Below are 22,093 nucleotides of genomic sequence, written 5' to 3'. Positions count from 1 at the left end.
TTATATCAGTTTTAATCACATTATCCAACTCCTGGAATTTAGGACTTGAACAAAACTATAAATAAAAGTTAAAGAATTAATTACATATAAGAGGTTGTGAGGGGAATGGGAAAATAAATAAGGAGAGAAATGAATTACAGTAGATGGGGTAGAGAGAGAAGATGGGAGGGGAGGGGAGGGGGGATAGTAGGGGATAGGAAAGGCAGCAGAATACAACAATTACTAGTAGGGCATTATGTAAAATTGTGGATGTGTAACCGACGTGATTCTGCAATCTGCATTTGGGGTAAAATTGGGGGTTCATAACCCACTTCAATCTAATGTATGAAATATGATATGTCAAGAGCTTTGTAATGTTGTGAACAACCAATAAAAAAAATAAAATAAATTTAAAAAATTTTTTTAAATTTTTTTAAAAATAAAGAAGTTAAGGAATTAAAACCCTTACTTACCGCTAACTAAATTATTTGGGGTTTTATGTTTAAACATTCTTGATTATGTAAGCAGAGAATTTGATCTAGATACAAAAATAGAACTCTCTTTCACTTGACAAATACTAAAGGAAAACTACTCCATTTATTACCTGATCTTAAAATAGGCCTGTCATGTGCTTGTGAAACAGATACCCTTTCAACCAGATTGTTGGTAATGTGTCAAACAACATGTGAGGTTGAGAAAGAAGTCTCTTAGGCCAGGGGACCTTACTATGAAAGTTTCTTATTGTATCTTATGTGTATTAAATATAAAGCTTATAACCATAGTATCTCTGTTGAATTAAACTGTTGAGTGAGTTGTTTAGTTATTCATAAAATTAATCATATAATCTTTTGAATCACCATTTATGGAAGCACATTTTTTCACATGGTAAAATGTTCATGTTAAGCTAAAAAGAAAGCTTACAAAACACATTGTCCAGTATGATCAGTTTTTGTTTTTAAAATGTATATATTTTTGAGTGAAGCTGAGGAGGAAAAAAGTCTGGAAATATAGGCATTAACATGTTCATAGTGCTAAGATATTTTGAAGGCTGATTAATGTATTTCTTATCTCTAAAAAGACAAGCTATTATTTCTACTTAGTTGAAAATATGTTTTTTTCCTACTGGCTGAGTGCAATGTGTGTAACTAGAGATATTTTTGTCTTTGGAGCAGGTATAATAACAGCCTATGATATTTCCTATGGTGTTGACTGAGTAGTTTCACTGAAAGCCTTTTTAAAAGCAGGTCTTTGCCAGTTCTTGTAATTTAAACATCTAGTTTATCACCAAGAAATTATACAAATACTACCACTTTTTTTCTAGTTGGATTCTTAATTATATATTAAAATATTGTTGTCTGACAACATAAAAAGATAAACCATATATATATAAACATGAACAGTATAACCAAGGCAATTATCTAGATATTGGTATTACCACAATTTTTGAAACTCAAGTTTTATGTCTCCTTAAAGTTTTCTTCCAATTAAATTACTATCTTAAAAAATATAATTATTTGATTTCTTTCAGGTCAATAAAATGCACCTTTAAAAATGTTATACATTTGTTTTCTAAACAAATCACTTTTTTAAAAAAATAAGAGTAAGAAGCACTTCATTGTAGGTGCTATTGTGTTATTTTAATAGAGCTATATATTTTTCACCAAACGCATATTTTACATTGTGTTTTTGGTGAGCAAAGGCTTTATCCTATAAAAAGATTAAATATCTTAATAAATGAATATTTTAAGATTAAATGTTTTATAGAGATTAAATATTTTAATAAATGTGGTGTTTTTTTAATCTGTATAGGTTTGCACTCCAGAAAACTAATAACAGACTTCTGAAGATCCTCTTAGAAGTTGTAAAGACTACCATAGCTGTTGAAGAAACTATTGGCCGCCATGTTCTTGGGATTTTAGATAGATCTAGTAAAGGCCAGTCATCTGTCAGCCTTATTTGGAGGTCAGAATCAGAGGCATCTGTAAAGTCAGCTATCCAAGAGGAACACATAAGAGGTAATACTAGTTTCATACGCTTGTGAAATAATCATCTTCAAATGATCTTGCTGAGTTCAAGGCACTTTTTCTGTGTATAGAATATATAGGAGAGAGAATATTCAAGTATTTTTCAACAAATGCACCTCCAAACACAAAGCCACTCTGTTCCAAGCACTATATGTATTATTGTATAGCATTTGAAGTGAATGTTTTAGAGTTGCCATTATATACCTTGGTATGCCTACACAAACCAGAAGACTCTTTCATTTCTCCACTTATAAAGGAAAAGTTCCACATCACCACCCTGTAAATCAGGAAAGCTTAAAATAAAGAACTTGTAGGAATCCAGCACCAGTTTTCATTGAGATAGTTAGAAGAATGTGATAATAAGAAACCAAAGACTATCCTCTGTTAGGTCCTTTCTTCCTTTTGGAAAAGTGGTTTGACAGTTTTTGTGTGTAGATATAAAGATTAGGTCCTTTTATGAGATGGCTTTTTTCCTAATTCTGTCATCTTCCTGTAGCTGTGTGGGTTGGGCTCTTCTTTTAATTTCTTTTTTAATTTTATTTTTTTAAATTTTAATTTGTTATATATGACAGCAGAATGTTTACTATTCATATTACACATATAGAACACAATTTTTTATATCTATGATTGTACACTCTTATTTTAAATTTTTACCATCACATTGCTGACCTCCAATCTGTCTCGTTTTTTCTGTTCCTTTTTCTTTGCTGGAGAAGATACCAGGAAATCAAAGAGGGGAAAGGTTAGTCAGGTGCTTCCAGAGAAATAGGCCCTGGATTCTTAAATTAGAAGGTCAAGCCTATAGTTCACTATCATTTCACATCCAACCACTTCTGCCCAGGTAGAGGGAAATATTCTGAAATGCCAGAGCTTTACAATTTTTGAAACATTCTAGTTTTTAAGCTTCATGGGGAAAAATAGAAAGTATTCCAATTACAGAAGGTTTGCTTAAGTACTAGTTAGCCAGCAGTACATTTTAACTACAAAGAAAATATTGATTTGGAATTTAAAATAAATTTGAATTAAAGACACTTCAGGTGAGTTCAAAAATAATTTTCAATGCCATTTTTAGTAAAATACAAGATGAAATAATCCTGACTTTTAAACCCTTCCTTCCACATTTACTCTTTTCGAACTAGGTAGATATATTTTTCAAATTAACTTACTTTTGGTTAAGTTCTCAATGAAGGACTATTATGTCTATATATGGATCTTGATGTATTAAGAAGAATTAGGTAATGTTTGAAAATACCTAAAACTTATAAAAGTGACTACCAAAAATTTTTAAGGTAATTAATTTGTTTCACTTAATCATCTAGGGAGGAATTTTGCTGTTCTGTTGGTAACAACTGTACTAGATTGACTTACATATTTAAAAGACACTCTAAGGAATGTTCTGTACATTGCAAAAATATGTTTTGCCTTTTTGTTAGCATTTCTCATAGATATTTCTTAAAATGGCTACTGAATATTCAGCAAACAACAGCAACTACTTAAAGAAGCAGTATGCTGAGTTATAAAGACAAATTGGTAATTGAGATCAAGCAAGCACAGAAGATAATGTTTATGTTCATTTTCTTGGAGAAAGCAGATCCTCTATCCACTATCTATATCCATAGATAGTGTCTATTTTAACATATCTAACAATAGTCTGTTAATTATAAGCAACTTTATCTGTTCAATTCTATAAACACTTATTCAGCAATTTCTGTATCGTCTCTGTTTTACAGTAGTTCATAGTCTAGTAAAGGAAACACTGAGATTACTGTTCAAGGGAAGATTACATCATACTTAATATTTTACTTACAACCATTTTGTACATAAATGAATTGATTATGATTATTATTATTGATTATTATTATTGATCTTTAAAAATGTTAACTGTTGAAATCAACTGTTGATTCAGAAAACATTAGAAGAAAAATTCAATCCAAAGTTAAGAAATATATTGTGTAAAATATTGTGGCACAGATAATTCTGCTGGTCCATTTAATTAACTCAATCTTATATTTTTGTATTTACAAATCATTCTTTGGTTTGATTTGGTACCAAGAATTGAACCCAGAGACACTTAACCACTAATCTGTAACTCAGCCCTTTTTATCTTAAGTTGTGTAGAGCCTGGTTTAAGTTGCTAAGGCTGCTCTTAAACTTCCCATACTTCTCCTGCCCAAGTTGCTGGGATTATAGGCGTGTACCACCATGCCTGGTTATGTTACTTTTACTAATAAAATTAAATATCACTGGGGTATACTTACCTAGTTTGCATCTTTAAGGATATATTGAATTAATAGAGTTTATGATTTAAAACATTTATTTTATGAAAATACTGGCTTTAAATATTGACAATATGCCCCATATGTAAGAAGTTCTTTTGACATTTCTTCACATTCTTAATGGAAGCATTTCTGTAAAAACTAAAATGCACCTTTGAAAGATTTGTGTTATTTACCATAAAAAAAAATTAAGGATTAATCTGATTGTGAATCACCTTTTGTTTTTTTTTTTAAAGTATCACTTGTGATGTAGTTTCAGCCTTCAAGCCTGAACTTGTTTAGGCTTTAAACATGTATGAACTTGTTAACACTTGAAAATAATAAATGATTGTGCTAATATTCACTTCCTCGTAAAAGCAAACTAGTTTATGAAATTGAAAGGAAATTTTGGCCAAATGTCAAATCACTTGAACCTGAGTGGATATTAGATCAGTTCATAAAAATCAGTTCCCTAGGTTGTTGAAAGAAAATTTCCTTTAGGTCTGCAGTGTGATAGTTTAGGCGTAGAATGCTCTCATCTTTCCTGTAGGAGTCCATGGATTGAAGTTTGTTTGCTTCAGCTTCCTTTTGAAGCAGTGGGAAGTTATAGAAAGAATACTGGATTAGTAATGAGAAAGCCTCATTTTTTTCTGCCTTAATGTGACTTTGGACAAATTTCTTTAAGTCTCCACTCCATATCTTTTAGTACAGTTTTCATCTGTCAGACACTTGGGTCAAGCTTGATTCGCATGATTTCCAATTGGAACCATAGAGGTCTTCAGTGAGCCACTGAGGCTGGGAAGACACTATGATATTGCTCACCCTCCTTTAACCTGAAAAACTTACCATTATGCATCAGGAAATGAATGGTATAATTCATAAAGTATATGACTAAAAGACTTTAATAACTATTATTTGCTGCCATAGTCTGGCTGGGCACAATCAGGAGCCACTTGTCAAAAGAAACTAACTTTATTTTTAGAACCACACACGTCAAACAAAACAGCTCCTCAGGAAAAACCCTCAGAGCCCAACTGCCACCACCGGCTTCTCACAAGCCTCTCCCCAAACCACAAGCCTCTCCACCTCCCCCAATCCTCCTGCTCTTGAGGCCCATTGGCTGGGTCACGTGGGCAGAGCCAAAAAAAAGTCCCCCAATGAGCAGCTCTGTAGTCTGAAAGGGCAGGGAAACAGCCCAATGAGCATCACTGCAGAGGAGCCAATGAGCTAGAAGTTGCTGGGGCCGCTGTGAGCCAATCATCAGCTGGCAGTCTGAAAGTTTGCTGGGGCCCCTTGGGCTGTGGCTCTCAACAATTTGCTGTGTTTACAACATACATCTGAGTGGTTGGTTCACCACTCAAGTGATTCTGTTCACCAAATTGCCTGTTCTTGATTTCTGTTAGCATGTTTTTGTCCTCAGATTTTTCCCCCAGACTAGTCATTATGGGTAATTATAATTTTGCTGTCTTTCTCTTTTGTTTCATAGGAACAAACAAATTTGTTTCTTTAATGGAACATATTCATATTATTTCAGATAATTTCTATCTTCAATTTGTGTGTGTGTGTGTGTGTGTGTGCGTGTGTGTGCAGGCGCGCTAGGAATTGAACCTAGGACCTAACTCAGGCCAGGCAAGCACAAGCACTCTACTACTGAGCTACACCTCCAGCCCTGAAAAATATGTTAAGCTGATTGACATCTTTATCTTTTCTAGGTGCTTTATTGCCTATTTTTGTTGTTGTTGTTGCCATTCCAAAAAAAAAAAAAACTAACACCCAGTGATCATTTATAAATGGCTTTGTTTCACCTTGTGCTTGTGTTTTCTGTAATTTGTGTTTTAGATTTATTCCCATGTGAACACAGAATCTTCAGTCTTTTTCTCACCATTGATTGCTTCTCTGTACCACAAAATGTCATATTGTACCATAAAATTTCATTTTATATTCATAAAAATAACTATTTGTTTCTTTTAACTTACACACACACATCCTGCAAGGTAAACTTCAGTATACTTCATAAGAGAATAAGCAAGAAGAGACTGGGCTGGGGATATAGCTCAGTGCTTGCCTAGCACCTGTGAGGCTCTGGGTTCAATCCTCAGCACTGCATAAAAAATTTATATATAAAATGAAGGTATAAAAAATTAAAAAGAATAGACTAACTCTTGCTTTAACTGACTTTAGTTTCTGTTCTTATAGTACCAACACTTCTTTCTGAGGAGAACAGTGACTTTTCAGTCATTAAATTCATAGCATAATCCTTGGCTGTTTGTATTTCTAGGCAAATAACTTCACTAAAGTTTTTTCCTTTTTGAAATGTTCTCTTCTAGAACATCCCTTTCCTCTCTGATATTTCTTATATGGCTTCTTTGGTTAGCTTATGATATACAGAGGCTCCAACTTTGTTTCTTCCTTTCACTAAATATCACTCCTAAAACAGATGTAACCACTTTCAGTGTTTAAACTCTTATCTTTTTACAGATGACCCCTAATTCTGTACCCAAATTTCTAACAGTTTATGTATCTCCACATATTCCATTACTACTCCTCTGTTCAGTTGCAAAGCTTAACATCTGCCTATGTCAACCAGATTTTCTTATGTAAGATGTAACAATAATGTTGATAGTATGGTAACAGTGTCTGTAGTTAAATTAGCACTGTTCATCATCCTAATTTCTTCCCAGTATACTTTTTACAAAAATAGCAAGCTACAAAATTATCTGTTTCTTTTAATCTGTAGCCAGAGCAGGTAATGTTCAAATATGTAATGCTTAAAAGTCAGGTTACTCCAAACAAATTAGGAGCACTTATTCTATTCTTTGATAACCTGTTACATCCCACTGCACAATAGAGTTTTTTTTTCCTTATGTATCTATGTGTGTTGTTTCATTATACTGTAAAGTCCTTCACAATAGGAACCAGATTTTGTCTCCTTTGTGTCCTCATTTCTTAGCAAACTCTACATGCTTGACATTTGATAAATATCTATTAAAAGTTATCTTAAAAAGTTTTTATCAGGTTGGGAGTATAGCTCAACAATACAGCACATGCTTATTATGTGCAAGGCCCTGGGTTTTATCCCCAGTACCCCCCCAAAAAAACCCCAAAACTTTTATTAAAGAAAAATTACTAAATAACCCAAATCTTAAATTCTGCAATTTTACAATGCTGTTATTAAAACACATGTACTTTGAAAAATGATTTCAATTTGACTTGATTTTAAAAAATTTAAAGTGAAATTATTGTTATTAATGTATGCCTTTAACATTTTGTTATTCTAGTTATAGACAGATCCATATCCTCTTATTCTGGAAGTGATATGCCAAGAACTGATAATAGCATGTGTTCAAAAGTAACTGAGGAAGGAACAGAATTATTGCAGCACCTTATAAGGATTGGTTTTGCTGGAACTGAAATAGATCCTGAAAATGAAGAATTAATGCTGAATATTAGTTGTCGACTACAAGCAGCAGTTGAAAAAATACTGGAAGCTCTAAGTGAAACTAGTAGTCAGGTAAACTCCTTAATTATTACTACCTACTGAATATTGCATAAGGCATAAATGAGTAAATATTTCTCTCTACTGTCCCACAGAAATTTATTTAGGCTTCTCTTTAATAATTGGCTGTGTTTGTGATAACCAATATTAGTTTTAGTAGTCTTGTTTTTGGTGGTGAAGGTAATGTAATGATGAGCTCTTCCAGTTCAAAAACTCATTGATGTTTTAATATCCAGATTTTCTAGATTGTTACACATTACTTTTTTTAATATCAAAAGAGATTTTAACTTCACTATTGTGTGAAATGTTCCATTAAAATGTTATTTAATACTATAAGGAATCTCTAAAACTATATGTTGTAGTGGAAATGTCTGAAACTATATGTTGTAGTATGTCATAATATACCATTATTGTATTACATATCAAACTTGCAATTTTTTCACTTGATTTTTACATTCTTTTTATAAATATGAGTAGATTAATTCACCATACAAGTTATCTCTTGGTAGGAAATTAGTTTGAGCAGTTTTTCCTTTAAAATATTGTTCTTTACGGGCTGGGGATGTGGCTCAAGCGGTAGTGCGCTCGCCTGGCATGCGGGCGGCCCGGGTTTGATCCTCAGCACCACATACAAACAAAGATGTTGTGTCTGACGAAAACTAAAAAATAAATATTAATATTCTCAAAAAAATATTGTTCTTTAAATATTAAGCTTGAGAAGTTGAAAGAATGTCTTTGAGCTCTTGTTCTGATGACTGGCTTTTCTTTGGTATTTTTTCTCTAATAAATTATTTAATATGGCATGTTTCTGCAATAGCAGTAACTATTAGATATAGTAACTATGACAAATATATATTTTGCATTTTAATACCTGATTCATTTCTATTAGGGTTAAATTATTGACTTAAGCTATTTCTTCAATTATTGACATTTAAAATGATTCATTTATTCCCTATTAGTTGGTTAACTTCTCATATCAATCTACTGTCCCACCCCCTGATACTTTTAATATGCTGCTGGGATTCAATGAAGAAGGAATTATCAAAATAACATACATTTCTGTTGAAATATTTGTTCTTTGAATGGTCTTCAGATATGACACTTACCCAGAATTTTCTCCAGGTATTTTTTTTTCTATTTGGAAACAAACTAAACCTTTTTTCTGTGATAGAATATGAATTATACCTTGAAAAGACTCTTGAGATACCACATATTGTAAGGGGAATTCACTAACTGGTCAGGGAAATTCATCATAATGTATTTCCTGTTATATGGCTCAGTGATAGAGTACTTGCCCAGTATATGCAAGGCCCTAAGTTCTATCCCCAACACTGGGGGAAAGGATGGGGAATAAATAGTTAGATAAATATATCTTCTGGTTTGCACCTTGATTGGCCAAACTAAAGCAAACATATGCCTTATGTAGTTCCCAAAAATGTTTTCATAGATTAATTCTGAGGCCTGTAGTTAAATAGCAGATGAAATTTCTAACCTTGGGCAATTCTTGTTTCTCTAGAGCTTTCTTTTGTAGCATGTACAGAATGATTAAAGCTTCTATTTCAGTAACTCAAAAATTTACTTGAGCATCACAGAGAACCAAAGACATATAATATTCTTGAAAGCTCAAATACTTGTTATTTGCCAAGAGTAGGAAAAATGATTTAAATTTAAAAAAAATCAGTGGTGGTCCTATATTCAAAGTTCTGAAGAGTTATTTTATTTTTCATTATCAACATCCTAAGTGCTTGTAAGGAAATGAAATGGTACCCATAAAATTCAGCTTCATTTATATTATTAAGACATTAATTTTACACTCTTGGATCAGAGAATTTTATAGTCACCTTTCCTTTAGCCCAAAGTTGAGCAGACTATTTAAACTCAAACATTGACATTGTAAATGTTGTGTTGAAATGTGAAATTCCATATTTAACATTAAAAAATACACATTTTTACCAAGATTTACTATATTTTTAGTCTTTTATAATTAGCCTAAGTCCTGCATTCTCTCTCTTTTAGAATGCTTATCCATAAACAACTTCTAGAGTATGCGGGTCCACTGAGTCAGTTGAGTCAGTACTTAAAGCTTGAATGCATAGGCATCTTAATATTATCCCTTTTATTCTATGAAAGTTGTATAGTATAGATAATTCTATATTAAATTCTTTTTGTTTTGTTTATGCTTATTTCAGTCATATTAGTGTTTATATTCTATGATCTATACTTTTTCTACCAGGAAAACAACTGGTAATACTTTTTCTTTCTTTTTTTAATAAACTTATTTTACTTATTTATTTTTTTTAATGTGGTGCTGAGGATGGAACCCAGTGCCTCACACATGCTAGGCAAGTGTTCTACCACTGAGCTACAATTGCAGCCCTACTTTTTCTTTCTTGATCCTTATAACATACTTTTGACCTGGAACTTGACCACTGTTGATAGTGTTGCTACTCTTCAATGCCACTATAAATTATGCACATTATGGTTAATGTACTATAGTATTTATCTTTTGATAATCACCATGGAAAATGACAAATAAATGACAAGTGAGCAGTGGTTTCTACAGATTATTTGCTCTTACAGACAACTAGAGAAAACTTCGCCATAGTCATTAAAACTGCCATCAGTCAACAGTTAAGTGTGTGGGATCTTCCTGAAACACTCAGTTCCCTAGGTCAAGTCCATAACACATGACAACTCTCTGTTTATGTGACTAGGTAGTGAGGTGCAGTAAGAGCCTTGTCATGGTATTTTCCAAATGAGTCTCAGTTTGTTAAGTGCTAAAGTAAGGGAATAGGAGCTTTGTGACAGTTTTTAAAACTAACTGCAGATCAATTATTAATCTTAACCATGGATAAATGTTTAAATCCAATGACTTCTTCAGAATATTGTTAATAACTAAAATATTATGAACCAAATGAATAATTTAATCGTTAAATTGACACAAAATAAAGTCTAACATCTTTGTGAAATAACTAGTATCCCATTTTCCTCTTTAATATATTATCATTTGCTTCTTCTTCCTTTAACCTTGATTTATTTTCTTCATTTTTATAACAAAATGGCACTGCTGTGATGTCTTTTTGCTTTCATTTAAATACAGGCAAATAGCTCTGCACAGGATACTCTGAATAGCATCTGACAGTTTGGGGTAAGGTGCAGGCCATAAAGCTTACTGTGGGGTTTGATGTTTGAGATAAGTCATTCATTCATTCATTCAGCGAAGTTTTGAGTGCCTACTATATAACAATTATTGTTCTAGATATTAGAGATACAATGATAAGGGAAATGGACAAAATCCCTGCTCGCAGGAGCTCATAATTTAATGGTGGAGGCCAATAATAAATAGATGCATAGTTGGTAATAACTGCTGTGAAAAAGAATAAAGGGAAGTACAGCATAATGGAGGAAGAGAGTATTTTATCGAGGAAAATTAGTAAAGGCCTCTCTGATAAAGTGATATGAATTCATATTCCTTAAAGAAGAGTGGGAGGCTAATACACAGGTAAATGGGAAAGAATGTTTAGGCAGGGGAATAGCAATTTCAAAGGCCAGGGGCTGTGCTTGACAGAGGACAGGGCAGCTGGAGCAAGGAGAGTGGAGAGAGGCATGGGAGAGAAGGTCAGAGGGTATCTGGAAACCAGATTATACTCTGACCTCTTCTCTCTTTAACTCTTCATGTTAAAGTCATAGGGGACAGTTTTTAACTTTTCATTCTAAAATAACTTTAAGCTTACAGAAAATTCTAAAACTGAGAGTTTCGATGTACCAACCACTCATTCAGCTTTCCCTAACATTAACATAGTGCATAACTATAATATAATTATAAAACTAAGAAATTAAAATTGCTGCAGTACTGTTAACTAAAGTATAAACTATTTATATTTCATTGGTTTTTCCTATAATGACGTTTTTCTGTTCCAAGATTCATTCCCAGATCCCACATTGTACTTAGTTGTCATGTCATCTTTGGTTTCACCAGTCTCTGACAATACTTTAGTCTTTTGTCGGTTATTTTTTAGAATGTTCCTCAGTTTGGATTTGTCTGATGTTTGTTGTGATTATATGAAGCCTGTATATTTTTGATACTACCACAAAAATGCTATGCCCATCTTGTGCTTCATGCCCGGTTATGTGAGTCAATATGTCATTATTACAGGTAATGTTAATCTTCATTGCTTGTGATATCTGCTGGGTTTCTCAACTGTAATGTTACTGTTTTCCCCTTTGTAATGAATAACTATCTTGGAGGAGGTACTTTGATAATATGCAAATAACCTTTTCTCCTTAACTTTCTTTCATCTAATATTCTTACATCCATTGTTGGATCTTGCATGCAGTAATTATTACTATGGTGTTCTAATGGTAATTTTATACTTTCCTCATTGTTTTATTTATTTATTTAGCTATATGAGCTATATTTTCACTTCTAATCAATATCAGTATAGACTCATGACTAATTTATCACTTTAGTTGTAACCTAATACTTTGTTTTGTTTCAGCTTTGGCATTAAGAACTTTTTGAGGTACATCCTTTTGAAGTGTACTTGCTTTTTTGAGTATTGGTACTACAAGAAGCTTCAAACCCATCTTGTATTTTTCCTACCCTAACTTTAGAATCAATCACTTCTTCATGGAATTCATATTTCTTTTATCGGAAAATACTATCTAGAAACCAAGATCTAGGTACTAGATGTTCTCATTGTTACTAGGATGTCATTACTTCTAAGCCCTGTTAGTGGATAGTTTAAAAATATATCTTTGTATGCTAATCCTTCTATCTATACCTGAATCTCTCTGTATACATGTATAATTTAAAAATCCATAAATTCATTCTGAGCCCTCCAGTTCTGGTACCACAGCATTTGTTTTGCCCTGCCCTTTTTTCTTAGTAACTTTGTTCTCCAACAGTGAAAAAGAGAGTCTCATGTTCAATTGCATTTTTATTTGTTTGCTCAACCATATGTCATTTCAGAATTGCTATCCTACACCCCTGTGAAAAACAAATTCTCTAACTAGACTACATTATTTGTGTGTAGTACTTTTTGTTTTTAGCCTTATAATATACAGTCAAAATATTGTTTTTCAAGTACCTTAGGTTAACTCTTCTCTCTCACCACTACTACTTCTGCCTTCTTGGAATCTGAGGATTAAAGAGCAGACTAAGATTTTTGTTTAGTTATTCTTTAGTTTTAATCATAACTATAACTGAGAAATGAATTTTGAAATCCAGAGATTGTTGGCAAACTTAACAGGAACGATTTCAGTGGAGTTTGGCAGTTTTCCAATTTGTTGGACTAGTTTTCAACGTTATGTGATGAAACATTGCCATCAAGTATTGCCCCCAGTGTGCTTAGCATTGGTCAGGTAATGTATGCAGGAGTGAGTCCCTCCATTAAATAATTTAGAGAAATAAGTAAATAAAGTGAAGACGAAAAGACAGCAGCAGAAGTGTTTTACAATTTGAAGGAAATAATTTACAGGGAAAAAGGTTAAATAGCTTGACATTATATGATTAATGTAAACCTTTTTCATTGGGGAAATGTAGCTCAATGCTGTCAATTAATAGCCTCCTGTATATGGTAAAGTCATGATCTTCTGAAACCCGAGGATAAGGAGCTAGTCTGGACAGTTAAATGTGTTTCTAGAAATTGAAGTCATTGTATTTTAAGTTTTTAGTTGCAGAAAGGTTTATATGCTTTTAAACTAGAGGAAAAAGCAAAATTGAATATAACTTGAATTATTGTCAGAATCACCATATGCCATCATCCAGACTCTTCTTTACTACTTTTTGAGTCTTTTTTCATTCATTTTTAACAATAGTTAAATTTGTAGTTAGTTTCTTACCATGACCCATGTTCCTAGTCATAAGAGGACACACCTTACTTATAAAGATTTTTGTTTTATGTTAATGGAAATAAGTTCTATGTGTTTCCAAAACTGGGGTGAAAATATTAGTATATCATTTAATTTAAAGGTATTTTATTGCTCAACTTATTACACATTTATGTTTTCAATTCTTTCATTCTTCAAGGATTTACCTATTGTAGTTAAAGCAATGGTGTTTTGTTTGTTTTTGGTTTTTATGCAGTTTTTTGTTGTTATTGTTTTATTTTGTATTCTTTCTGAATATCAATTAATGTAGTATGCCACTAGTTAATATATTATTACAAAGACTGTTTGCCACATTCTGGGTCATCTTTATCTATTACTCTTTGAGTCTATTTTTCTCCTTAGTTATTCTTTCTTTCTTTTTTCTTTCTTTGTTGTTAATTCTTATGTTGACTTAAATGCTGCTATTTATGAATAATTATTTCTTACCCACAGTTTTGTTTTTACCTCAAATGAGAGAAATTGGATGATTATCAAAATAACTACTTTGCCAAAGAAGCAGGGAAAGAGTATTTTAAGAGGTATCTCATAGGCTAGGTGTGGGATCCACCAGTTCATAAAGTGTGAACAGCTAGGGTATTGATGATTTTACGTCTGCTGGAGCTTCATTAAAATCACATTTAGCTGCTTGGGCTGGGGATATGGCTCAAGCAGTAGCGCACTCGCCTGGCATGCGTGCAGCCCAAGTTCTATCCTCAGCACCACATACAAACAAAGATGTTGTGTCTGCTGATAACTAAAAAATAAATATTAAAATTCTCTCTCTCTCCCTCTCTCACTCTCTCTTTAAAAAAATCACATTTAGCTGCAACAGTCATAAGGTCAGGCCTCCATCTCATATAGGTGTTAAGACATCTTGACAGACTAACTGCAGGTTATAAGAAACTGTAATAAACAAAAATTTTCAGAACTTTAAGCAGCAGCTGCCCCTCCCCAACTACATCTCCTTGCAACTTTGGGACTTGTATATAAAACAATTTCATTTTCTCTGCCTCAGTTACTAGTCTGCTGAGAAGGGTTTAAGTACTAGCTCTTCGAAACTACTTTATGTAGTCAGAGTAGCTATCAAAGGCCTTTTTAAGCCTGTCACTTGCTTTAGTATGGTGTTTTTCCATTTAGATAAAGGCTTTGTGGGTTTAGGATATTCAGTTACCAGATGGGGGAAAAAGGCACCAAAATGAAAGTCTTTTATTTAAAACAACTTTCATTATTGAGAGTCTTTTATTAGTAATAAGTAAGTTATTTATCTTTTAAAATTATGAATGGCTGGTTTATTCAGTATTGCTCAGGCTTCTGGAACAACCTGAAGCTAACTATTATGGACAATTTGTCGCTTTTACATTTCAGTCAGGGTTCATAGGCTACCTTAAGTGGTGTAATTATCGACTTATATACAAAGTGGCTCTAAAAAGAATTTTTTCCTTAATATGCCCTCTATAAATAAGTCAATGTGAAAATAAGTTATAACTGAATTTCTGTATTTAGTTAGCCTCAGTGGCTGCTCAAAAGTATTATATCTTAAGGAATTATCAAAAAGATTCTAATTTAATTTCCAGAAATAATTATGATTATTTGATATGCTTGAATAGCTGATTAGTAATGTAAACTCAAACATATTTTATTCACATTTTTAATTAAAACAATTTTTAGTAGGGTGGAAAAATACCAGCTTATCTTAGACACATTATAAACTTCTCTAAATAACTCTTTCAAAGATCTGACGTGGAACTTGGATCCTGTTAGGCAGGCTTTTGTGTGGGCGTATTAATTCACATTCCACCTGTCAGTGCACATATAGGTAAAGACATTAAACCACACCCTCTGTTCTGACCTTTTCCTCAGGGGACACTGACTAGAATCCTCTGGCTCAGCCTGCAAGGCTATTTGAGCAGCTCGGTTTGAAAGAGCTTTTCCTTTTGAATAGGGCAAAGCTGCAAGACCAAGGGAAATAATGTTGCAACTACGTTTCTCAAGACTGCTACTATGGAGATTTAAAACCTGACCTTCCCTGCCAGGTTCTGCTTGGAAGGCTTACTTATTACCACAGACAAATTTGATACTGAAAGCAGTTTTATTGCTCAGCATATTACACATTTATGTTTTCATTCTTTTATTCTTCAAGGATTTACCTATTCTAGGTAAAACAGTGGTGTTTTGTTTGCGTGCTTTTGGTTTTTGTGCAGTTTTTGGTTGTTTTGTTTTGGATTCTTCAGATAAAGACTGGTAGACATTTAGGAGTCTTTCTGTTTTGTTTTTGTTTTTTAGATTTGTAGGGTTCCCCCCGCCAGACATTTTCACCCTTTTTATTGTTCAGTACTATGAATTAATTTTTTTATGTATTTGATAGCACTAAACAGAATGGAATATCTAGATAAACTAAAAGGAACTTTTTAAATGTAGTAGAAAACTGATAATTGAAGAAGCTTGGCTCCTTCATCTTCTAGAATGGATTCTTACAGGACATATTTGGCAACTGTCAAACTCGATGGCTCTTGGTTGGAAGAAAAAGATGAAGATATTTATGAGGTTGAATCTCGAGTGCCTTTACCGTATCCTTTTCCTTTGTGTGAACATTTGGATGAAAATAACTCAGTAATTATTAATACTTCTATTTTCCACTTGATTCATAAAAGAAATGGGCATATATTAAAGCTAATTTCTAAAATTCCACTGCCTACCCCTCCTTATTCAGTAAGTATAAAATATTAATTTAGTTTAACAAATAAGTATAATGAGAAATGAAATTTTAAGTATTGTTAATAAGGTTAACGGAATAGAACCTTATTTTGTTATTGTTTGGTATATACTGCTGCCCATTCATCCTAAATGTATCAAAGAGCTCAATTTGATCTAAAAGTCCCAACTTGGCTGTGTTCTTAATTCCAGAAAGCAGAATGAGATAATATTACACTTCTCCAGTGCCAGGTGAATTGTTTAAAAAATATTCTGCTTGTCTTTAAGATTCTTGTTTTTGTATGTTTATGAATCCAATCCTGAATAAAAATGGGAATAAAAATGGAATGATTATATTTGAGAGAATAGGTATTGTGATACCTAGACCAGCTAAATGAATTGTTTACATCCATGACATACTGACAGTAGTTCCAGGCAAGGTAAAAGCAAACTTGGATTCTAGATTTTCTTACACCATAAGGAACTTATTTTTAGTTTTCTATATGTCAACTAATTCTGTAGAGAAATATCTTTTTTCTGTTTTTAATGTGAAACTTATAAACATTGCTAAAGGTGTTTAGCATAAAGATACCTGCATATTCAGTATTCCAGGTTTATTTGATTCTCAAATATGTTGTGAATGATTGACTACAAGTTATTCAGCACTTTTTATAACTTTGGTGACTTTAACTGTACATGCTAGCTAATATTTAACAAACCAGATGGTTTTTAGAATAGTATTGTTACCCCTTCTACAACTTTTGTTTTAAGTGTCATAATCTTTACTAAAGCTTATCCATACTTTAAGTATAATGGTGAGTTTACTAAATACTTTGAAAATATTGAGTTTAAAATTTTTATATAATTCATACTATTATAGATATTAGGAGTAAATCATACCTTAACTGGATAGAAGGTATTGTGTAAAGTATGTAAATGAGAATTTTAAGGGGGACTCTTATCCCAAATGCAGTGGATCCCAATTGCTATTGTAAATAAAATATATTAGTCTTACTTATTTGATTGCTTGAGGTTTTTGCTTTGTTTCTAAAACTGAAGGGTTTTTTCATGATTTCATGGTAAATATCTAAATGTATGTGAAGGTGGTTTAGATCTTGTCATGAAATGGAGCATAGAGGCAAAGACTTATCAAATTTATCTAAAGCAAATATTTATTTTATTGTAAATACTCTATTGAATTTATGTAGTAAATTTGGAAAATAGTTCATCTTCTTTTAGTTATAACTTTGAACTCTATATTTCATGTATTTTCTAGGTCATTAGTATATAATAAAAATTATGTACATATTGAAGCAATCGATGTATTTTAAAAAATGTATTGACTAAATTCAGGAGAGTAGTTGTGTACAGCATGTATACTTCATGGTCATTTTCTTTATAGTAAAAATTAAAATATAGTATTTATCCACATTTAAAGGAAAATACTGTTGGTAGTTAAAAGTGAACATGTTCATAAAATTTTTCCTTTTTAAAGTAACAATATATTTTCACAGATATTTTAGGAAATTAGTTACAAATTAAAATTTATGTTTAATTTTCCATTATGAGTCTTATATCTATGCTCATTTTTAAATAATAGGTTATAAATAAAATTTAAACTTTCTTTTAAAACAACAATTATTGGGGTTGGGGTTGTAGCTCAGTGGTAGAGTGATTGCCTAACATGTGTGAGGCACTAGGTTCAATCCTCAGCACCACATAAAAATAAATAAGTAAAACAAAGGTATTTTGTCCATCTACAACATAAAAAAATGAATTAAATTAAAAAAACAATTGTATACTGAATATTTTGGAAATTGATTTGGTTTGGCAATAACACTCAGGTGTGAGGAGCAGAAGTCTTTAAGAATAAGATTTTAAATATTATCTTAATTTTATAATACATTATTTATGTCTAATTAGAAACCTTAGAAACCACTACATTTTATCATTTTAAGCTTAAAACATGGCAGTAATGTCTTTCTGATACACAAACTTATGTAAATTTACAAAATTTATTTAAGAGACTTGCTGTAAGCCTGTTGTCAATACATACAATTATTTCTTAAAATTCTGGGGCTAAGTACTGGAAACATTTGAGCTCAGTTTTTTGTTTTTTGTGGAGGTTTTTTTTTTCTGCATGTAGTTGTTTTAGTAAAAACAGATAAGTAGATGGTGACATATAAAAGCTCAGATAACTAAAGCAAAGTTAGTGCTTTTTTGTAATTTCACACAAATGATTAAGTTATGGCGATTGAGAGCTTTGGCCTCAAGTGTGTATTACCATCTTAAAAACTATTTTAAAAATGGAGTCAGTATATGCCAATGATAGCATTCTAAGAAGGCTATATTTTTAATGCCTCCGAATTCTAAAGTGTTCAAAACAAATGTGGAGTCTACTATTGACTTATCCTACCCACAAATGTTAACATGCATTAGAACTGTCTTAAGTGACTGTAAGTCAGAAATATGTCTTTTATTTGAAATCCTTACTTTAATGGAAAATGACACTTGTTTTCCAACACTTCATCTTCCTTTATGTATTCTTTCCCTTCTTATTTAGCTTGAACATGCAAAAGTTACACAAACAGAATTGATGCGTGAGTCATTCAAACAGAAACAACAGGCAACAGAGTTCCTTAAATGCCAAGAAGAACTGCGAGAGCACATTCATGAAGAGTCTAGGGCCAGAGAACAGCTGGCAGTGGAGCTCAGTAAGGCTGAGGGTAAGTACCTTGCCTTTGGCAAGTCAGAGTAGCAGAACTTCAATCTTAAAATAGAGATTTTGATGTACAGCCAAATTCAGAAACAAATCTACTCTAATTTAGAGCAGCCATTGGAAAGTAGTTGTAGTTTGTCTTCAGAGTTTTTCCAAGCAGTTTTTAAAACTGCATATACACATTTAAATATAAAAGGAACTTGTAGAATTACTGAAAATATAAAGGAATTTTAGAAAATAGAGAAATGGATGGTGGAGAGTTGTTACCATGATCCCACCATCCTAAGACATGCCTGTAATTTAAAAATGAGAAAACCGAAGGTAAAGATGTTATTGAATTGTTTAAGGTAACCATTAAATAGTGACCATAGGCTTTAAGCCTCTAAAGCCTTGGGCTTTGCCTCTTCCCCCATGCTGTGGTATTGACCTTAACCTTCTAGAATTAAAATACCAACTTGAGAGAAAATGTTTTGTTAGAGCTTCATAGTCATACATAGTAGCTGAGTTCATCTCAACAAACTCATACATGCATGGAAATAAATTTCAGTTCATGATCCCCTTCTTTTCCCTCCCGTCTTCTTTCCCCTCTCCCATTCTCTTTACTCTATTAGAATTGTGATTCGATTTATAATATCTGATTTACATTAAGCTAGAAACTTGTCTATTTTTATCTTTTTACTAAAGTGAATTACGCATATACAATGTGATGATACTTCAGTATAGCAAAGTATTTGAAAGTTTAGAGAAATTTCACATTAATGTCAGGTTGGTAAACAAGAAGACTGCATTAGGCCAGGCACAGTGGCGCATGCCTGTAATCCCAGTGACATGCCCAGGGACACTGAGGCAGGAAGATTATTAACTCAATGCCAGCCTCAGCAATTTAGCAATGCCCTAAGAAACTTAGTGAGACCTTGTTTCTAAATAAAATAGAACTGGGGATGTAACTCAGTGGTAAAGCACCCCTGGGTTCAATTCCTGGTACTCAAAAAAGAAGACGACGACTAAATCAAATGTACATATTAAAAGTTAAGGGCTGGGGTTGTGGTTCAGTGGTAGAACATTTGATAGCACACATGAAGCACTGGCTTCAGTCCCCAGCACCACATAAAATATACTAAGTAAAGGTATTGTGTCCATCTTCAACTAAAAAAAAAAAAGTCAATAAGTTGCTGCTATTAATAGCAAATTCATTCAAGACTCTTAATAGGTTGGAATGATTTAAAGTTTTGCTAACAGCTCTTTTGTTCATATTAAAACATATTAATGTTCAAATTTAAATGAGTTGTAATTCCATTTCCTGTTCATTTTATCTTACAGGTATCATTGATGGCTACGCAGATGAAAAAACTCTTTTTGAAAGGCAAATTCAGGAAAAAACTGATATAATAGATCACCTTGAGCAGGAGTTGTTACGTGCAGGTAATGGGTTGCAAGAATTGGAAGCAGAACAACAAGAAATCCAAGCAGAAAAAGAATTATTGTCAAGACAGAAGGCGGCAATGAAAGCAGAAGCAAGTCCAGTTGTACAACGTACGTATTTTCAGACTTTGGAACACTTTTCTTTTCATTTATATTCTTTAAACATTAAGAGTGATTTTCCCCCTTTTTTTCAATGCCATTATTCATATACCATATAGGAACTTTAAAAATAATAGCAGAGTGGGCTGAGGTTGTGACTCAGTGATACAGCACTTGCCTAGCAAGTGGGAGGCACTGGGATCCATCCTCAACACTGTATATGAGTAGAATAAAGATCCACTGACAACTAAAAAAAGTATATTCAAAAAAATTATAACCAAACATACCTATAGGTAATTGTCTTATTAGACAACCAAGTAGAACCAGGGTTTTCTTTTCTTTCTTTTTTAATCTCTGGCAGATGTTGACTGTTAACAGGAAAAGACAATTCTTTACTTAACCCCAAAAATCTGCCTCAAGAGAAGGTTACAAATAATGGGGCAGAATATTTTATAAATTGTGTAAGCTTTAGGCTTTTTAATAGAAAAGAGACAGCAAAAATGTATTGTCGGATTAAATAACTAAGAACTTGTTTTAGTAATAAGCAGGTCTGGGGCTTGCAAGCCAAATAGATGGAAAAGGTCAATGGCGCTAGAAGCAGGCTGACATCTAGTGTAATAGGAGTTCAAAGAGAATTTAAATTTATAAATAACCTTAATTTTTCCTTAAATAAGAAATTAAATAATATCTTGACGTTAAAGTTTGTTTAGCAGTAAATGTCAATCTTTGTAATAGTAAAAATTTAAATTCAGTTTATTGTGTCCTCACTTTTATAGTAAACATAAGTTGGAATTATAAACTGTCTAATTTCATTTGATCAATTAAGAAATACAACATACATTTTTTGTAAAATGATGAAATTAGTCTAACATGGGTTTAGGGTTGTAATTTTTAATGGGGAAAAACTTTGTGTCATACATGTAAAATATTCAAGAAATATTGGAACTTCTTAAAATCTCCAGTGATAATAATCAGTGGCTTCAGCGTCTGCTTTCTAATATATATGTGGGCACATGCATTATCTTATTTTAGCCAATAGAATATGTATAATATTTTTGTTGTGTCTTGTCTTGTTTTCTATTTTCATAGGACTAATAGATGCTGCAGTCGATGCAGCACCTGAAGCAGGTGTGTGCGTAAAATTGCATGGACTATTTTTGAGTGGTAGATTTAGATGCAAATTTTGAGTAACACTTGGATTTTCAACCAACTAACATGTCTCTAATTTCGCAGTTTTGCTGCTGTGATTCACTCTTAAAGTTGTTCTCTTTAACAACAAAACAACTTGTCTTACTATAAAAGTTCACATTTTCACTTGAAATTAACAACTGAGATTGATAATGACATCACCTTATTATCTGTTATGCATGAAACTTAAAACAATTTCAATTTTTCAAAGAAAATGTTTTTTTTTTTGTTAACAAATATATTAAATCTTGTAGTCTATGACTTTCCAGAATCCTCTTCTAAGTCAGGAAGTTTATAAGATGATGGTAGTAAAAAGATCAATGGAATTTAGTAAGAGGCTTTCTGATTG

The 22,093-nt window shown here is 32.4% G+C and overlaps 1 pseudogene across 1 annotated transcript in view; it reads left to right on the top strand.

The window, feature by feature from the left end:
* Nucleotides 1-22,093, top strand: part of LOC308640437 (A-kinase anchor protein 9-like) — an 87,242-nt pseudogene that overhangs the window by 41,177 nt on the left and 23,972 nt on the right. Inside the window, exons 15-19 of the transcript XR_014024359.1 lie at nt 1,789-1,994; nt 7,537-7,769; nt 18,880-19,042; nt 20,356-20,568; nt 21,646-21,684. The product of XR_014024359.1 is annotated as an A-kinase anchor protein 9-like (transcript). The remainder of the gene's footprint in view (nt 1-1,788; nt 1,995-7,536; nt 7,770-18,879; nt 19,043-20,355; nt 20,569-21,645; nt 21,685-22,093) is intronic.

The sequence above is a fragment of the Spermophilus citellus genome (genome assembly GCF_964194105.1).
Source record: "Spermophilus citellus genome assembly, contig: SCAFFOLD_58, whole genome shotgun sequence".
Classification (NCBI taxonomy): Eukaryota; Metazoa; Chordata; class Mammalia; order Rodentia; family Sciuridae; genus Spermophilus; species Spermophilus citellus.
The sequence above is the reverse complement of the archived record's forward strand: the minus strand, read 5'-3'. Positions and strand labels throughout refer to the sequence as shown.